We start from the raw sequence: 6,626 nt of genomic DNA on the forward strand, positions 1-6,626 counted from the left end.
TATTGTCACTCTTGGCTAAGCCCCAAAGAACTTTATACCTTTGGGAAGTGAAGGAGGAGATTTGGGTTACCGTCTCCTCCCGACTGTGTGGTGGTATTTTCTTTCATCTATAGATTTGGGCCTCACATACCTTGCGTATATCGAGGACACCCTCTAGTTGATCCTTGTACATCCTAGTCAAAACCTTATAGGATTGTTGGTGTGTTTGACATTCTTGAGTGTTTGAAACACACTTGCCTTGTACATATTTCATTGTATATATTTTGCATCTTAAACCTAAAAATCCAAAAAAATCATAAAACTTTAAACATCCAAAAACATCTTAAAACATAAAATCCAAAACATCATAAAACATAAAAAACCCATTAAAATCATAAAACTTCAAAAAATCAAAAACAATTTCAAAAACAACAAAAACAAGTCTTGGTTTAAGACATCTTAGTCAAGTTGTCCACATCATTCCACATCACTTCTTCTTTCCATCACATTCATCGCCTTCATACATCTCTTGTCTTCATCATTCACAGCATTACTTGATGTCTTCATCATCTCTATTCATCCAAATCATTTCCTTGTCTTCCTAATCATTCAATCTCATTCCTAGTCTTCATCCTAGTCATGATTCATCATCATCCAGCTTCAATTTCTTCTGCCAATCTCATAATGCATTCTTAATTCAATCCTCCACATCATCCTTCTTCTAATCCAATCCCTTATCAAATTCATTCATTTCTAATCAATTCCTAATTTAATCCATTTACATATTCCTCCATAATCAATCTTCCTAATTCCATTCGTCTTCCTCTAATTCAACTTGTCATCAAATATTCTACTTTGGTCATAGGAGCATTATCATTAACATTGGACTTTCATTCAAATCTCACATCCACTTGGTTAGGGTTTTTTATCAAATCAAATCAAACCCTTATCCATATTATATCCAATCAAATCAAATCAAATCATATCAAATTCAATCAAATCAGTATCAAATCCAATTCAAATCAACACGAAGTCCAAACTTGCTCCTAGTCCTAAGTTCATATTTCCTTCATCATCAAATCTTTCATCACTCTTCTTCTAACATCCATGGATTTGAATTTTCTTAATCAAATGGTTGACAATCTTCAAAGACAATATGGAGTTATACCTCCTGTTCAACCTACATATCAAATCCATCCTTCACATTTCATATCCAACTCTCATCCATCTCATGTTCATTATTCTTCTACCTTTGACAAGGGAAATCCACTTCATTATCCTTCAACTCCATACAATTCCATTCCTAGCTCACACACTTCCTCCCACACAAATGCCCTTGCCATGGAAATGGAACAAATAAAGAATTATCTCCTAGCAAGTCAACAAAAAGAGTCAAACTTCCATGCCATGTGTCCTCTTCCCCCATGTTTCAAAGATCATAGTCCTCATGTCCCATCCAACCCCAACCCTCCATACAATCCCTTACCCATAGTTCCACCTTCACACAATCCTAATCCTCCAAAATCCATGTAATCCCCACCTCATAAGGGTTATTTCTCATCATTATTGGCTAAGTGTAAAATACAAAATGAAGAGAGCCAATCACCCAAAGTGATACCCCCAGTTCCATCTCATGATCTTCCTCCAAAGCATGACATTATAGATGTCTCTTCTCCTCTAGATCCAACCATTTCTCCATCCCATCCTTCCCCTATCCCTCAAGATCCATTTCTTCCCCCTAGTCCATCTCATGATTCCATTCCTAACCAAGATCAAGACATTTCATGTACCATGCACATTACTGCTTCCATTCCCTCTCAAGTGTTCACATCTGTAGATCCTCCACTTCATAATGAAGTTCCTTCCACTCCATCCACTAGCTCTCCTCCATGTCAAGATCAAATCACCCCATCTCATGATTCCATTCCCTCCACTCCATTCAATGATCCTATTCCATCTCATGATCCACGCATTCCACTCCATGAACCTCTTCTAAGTCAAGATCAAAGCACCCTTTCATTTGCCTTTCATTATGCCACTCCATCTCATGATCCTATTATCCCCCATCATCCCCTTTATGATCCTAATCCTCCACATGATCGTATCATGCCTATCCTATCCACTCATGAACCCCATATACATGGACTCACATATTGTGTTAAAAATGATAAGCATGCCCTTGAAGAAATAATGGCTCAAGATGTTGGTACACCTTCCACAATTCCTCCATCCAAACCTAAACACTTCCATCATTCATCTTCCAAGTCCATTTTAGGACCTTATATCCATATTCCCCTTCCTTCCTCACTTCCGTCCATTCTAGGTCCTTATGTTCCACCGCCAAATCCTTCATCCCTTCCATCCATTTTGGGTCCTTACATACACCCATCCACCATATCCATGTTTTCCCCTTTACTTGCTCATGCTCCTAATAAAGATCAACAAAGGAACACATCCTTGAATTCCTTACCATATTCACCATCGGTACGCTCTCCATCCCCTTTACTTTCATGCACCCATACCATGGCCAATGGAAGCACATTGGATGCTAAAGAAAAAGAGAATAAAGCCAAAAATCCACAAAAATCCAAGGATCAACATGTCACCTCTAAAAGACATGTTCAAGAAAATTAAAATCTGATCCAAAGCAACATCAGAAGGCCGCAAAGGCTGAAAATCAAAAATGCAAAAATTTTGTGGATACCAAAGCTACTTAATGTAGCAATGAATCTCAAAGACAAATTCAAAATGACATCCAATTCTGCTAATCCAAAGGCTTCCACATCCATTTTGGGTCCTTATGTACCCAAATCCACCACCCCAAACCCATCATCTCCTTCATCTATTTTGGGTCCTTATATCCCAAAATTCCAACTCTCTCCCACATATCCTCCACAATTTCCTCCTTTCCATCACCCTTCAAGGTGTGTGCCGATGACGATCTTTCCACCTCCTTCATCCATTCATTCACAAGCCTTCCAACCTAGCATCCATCAACCATGTCTTCCTCCCACCCACTCCACCACCTTACTCCAAACCCTTTTTCATAATTCATTTTCCTCCATTCACTATCCTACCAACATCTAGGAGAAAATAATTAAAATTCCTTGAAAATAAAAAAGAAAAAGAAGAGAAATACATATCAAGGGATACATCCATATATCTAGATGCTTGAGTCCTCCCTTCATTCTCCTATCATGTATCCCTCCATTCACTTTTCCTTGTCCACTTGCACTCTACACTGGGGGCAAGCGCCATCCATACGAAGCTTCCATATATATCTTCCATGCTTCCATCCACCGTTCATTATCCATTTCCATTTTTGATCTTGACTATCTTATTCGTTCCATCCATTCATGCTTACTTTCTCCTTATCCATACATTTTCCTACATACATCCATAATTCTTCCATATATTTGATCTTGACATACCATCCATATCTTGCATTCCATAGTCCCTATCATGTTCGTTTCATCCCTTTTCCATCCATACTCCTACATACTTCCATCCTTTTTTCATATGTCCTTGATCCTGGTTATCCCTCCATTCCCTTCCATTTCATATCCCACATTTTAGTCATACCCTCCATATCATTATCCCTTTTTCATACCCTCCCTCGCATATCCCTTCTTCATTCTACTTTCCTCCCCATGTTTGTGATCAGTACTAGAGGCACAATAGCAAAAATGTTCATACATGCTTTAGAAGAAGCCATGCCTTCTCTTCCTCCATACGCTATCCTTCGTACCATATCTCCTTCCATTTTCATGCATCCTTTCCCACCACATTTTCTTCCATTTTCCTATCCTTGGTATGGGGCATTTGGACTCCTTCAAAACATGATCCTTGGCCCTACATTTTTTTTTTTGCCACCATATCATTTGGCCCCTCATAACCTTTCACTATTCCTTGCATCCACCAACATCACATTACTTTTCCTCCATTTACCATACCTTGACCCTCCCTTTTCATTGGTTCCATTCTATTCATTCTATCCCATCTTCATTCAATCAATTCATTTTTATCCATTCTATCTCACATTCATTCAATCTAATTCTTCCAATCACTTCAATCAAATTCATTCATTCTTCAATCAATTTTCAATTCTTTCATATCAAATATATTCTACTCTCATCATTTTTCATCCTATCAACATATATTCTTCCAATCTCATCCACGTTCATTCTTCTATCCGCCATAAAATCAAAAAATCAAAAAAATCACCTATGCAATCAATACTAATTCAATCAATCTAATCTTGCAATCTTGAACATCAAACCTTTATCGATTCATCAACTTGACTCGATCAGCTGATAATCCATTAACCCTATTCAAACATCATTATCATGGGATGAATCCTTCCCAATCCTTGGATGTGCATTATGCTTAGCATTAGCTTTTCCATCCTTAATCAATCATCATCAATCAGTCAATTCATGGGTTTTCAGCTTGACTAGGGGCAAAATGGTGGTTTGCTTTTGGTCTTTTATGCATGGTTGCTTGATTACTTGTATGCATTAGCATTTTTGGCATGTATCATGGTCTTTGCATCCTATTGTCCCAGGAATCATGGTATTCCATATCATGGTTTCATAAGACATATGGTTGTATTAGACCCCTTTTTCACGTACTTGACACATTGTCATCTTGGTTCCTCATACCTTGGTGCATAGTGTTGAGTACAATATCAACTTAGGTTGTTCACGCCATTGCAGCATAATTTTTTCTCTCTTCCTTTCCATTTCGAGAGAACATCCGTGTTCTCCTAACCTACATGTCCTCTCAAGGAGGCATACCCTTCCACCCTTGTCATCCTTCCTCATCCTTCCATGACTGGGGCATCATGCTACTAGTCTTATCCTCCTAGCCACTATATTTTATTCTTCTTTGATATAACATTACTAATGCTATATCAAAGAGGGGCAAAATTTAGACACCTAAATTTTTCCAAAACCCATTCGTGACCAATTAAATAAATATTTAATATTTATTTAATTCCGCAGCCTTAATTAAATAAATTCACATTTATTTAATTACATTTGCCTTACCTTGATTTAAATAAACTAAGGTTTGTTTAAATCCTAACCTATTCCCCTTGCATCTAATCCCTTTCACTTTAATTAAGTATGTCATTTACTTAATTAATTCCCTCCTAATTCCACTAGGAATTAAATATTGCATTTAATCCTATTTGAGCACATGGCTTCTACATTTAACCCTCACCTAACCTCACTAGCCTACCTAACCCATCTTGCTAAACCTACCCACTTCCTAATCATGCTTTCTTTTCCTAATCATCCTAGCTAATCACCTCTTAATCCTAAGTGTGTTCTCACACATGTGTGAGGAATCCTCACACATGTGTGAGAGATGTTCACACTTTCCTCACCCCTCATATCTTGCATGCCTCTTGCACACTTGTCCTCTTGCATGAGAATCAAGTTGTCTCACACATGTGTGAGAAGCCATGCTTCTCACACCTCATTGATCATGTCACTTTCAAAGGTGTCTCACACATGTGTGAGAAGCCATGCTTCTTACACCTCTTACACTTGTCATTGACATGTCACCATCAAAGGTTTCTCACAAATGTGTGAGCATATTGCCCCCTTTGAATGGTCAAAACCCTAATCCATGTGGAGTCTACTTGTCCTCCACCTTATTGACACCTCATCTATCTTGAGGGATCCTAGCCCTCCATCTTGCATTCAATCTTAGCCATCCATTTTTCTATAAAAGGAGAGCCCTCTCCTCATTTCAACAATCTACTATCTAACTCATTGTTATGCTGCTAGATTTGTGAGCAACCACATCCCACAACAATGAAATCATCTACACTTGATGATTTCATGAGGTTTGCATTAGTAGTTTGAGTCATTGTAATTTCATGTTATCTTTATTTTACATTGTTTCTTTCATATTTTGAGGTTTTGCATGATAATGTAAGAATGTGCATTAGTTGATTAATGTGTTTTCCTTTAGTTACATTTTTATGCAACACACAAAATAATGATTTTCTCATGTTTGGAGCCATTTACATTAACTAGGAAATTTGTGATGCAAATCCACAGAATGGTGCCATCTATCTATCACTGACATCATTATCTTGTTTAGCGTATTCATTCAAAAGTACCTCAAGGTTGCCATCTATAGCTATTTCCTAGCATGCAAGCCCCTTGTGGATGATCCCACATCTCAAAAGATGTGCCTTTGTGACATTAAGCCTTTGTGTAAAGGGATATAAAAATAATTCAAAACCCCTCTACCCAGAAAATGTAGGATAATGTGATTGTTACAAAGTATACAACTCTTCACACAAATAGTTGTTTGGATAACATTTCTTGAATTCTTGTAGATTCTCCTTTTTGTTGTGATTTATCTTTTCAAACATATTCCCTCTCTCCTTCGTTCATTCCCCTTGGAACTCTTTTCCTTATCTTGCTTAGACTATCTTAGCTTCTATAGAATTAAGTATTGCTCATAATTGAAAATGGACAAGGATCAGGGAATGTGAGGGTGTCAAAATTATGGAGAAAGCTATGTAATTGGAGAAGAGGCATAAAGCTAGGTGAAGAAAGAAGACTTCATTATTTACACTTTGAACTTGAGATGTCTTTCTTCCAAATAACTCACAGTGTCTCTAATAT

The sequence above is a fragment of the Cupressus sempervirens genome, chromosome 9 (genome assembly GCF_028749045.1).
Source record: "Cupressus sempervirens isolate cs-2001-9-10 chromosome 9, ASM2874904v1, whole genome shotgun sequence".
NCBI lineage: Eukaryota > Viridiplantae > Streptophyta > Pinopsida > Cupressales > Cupressaceae > Cupressus > Cupressus sempervirens.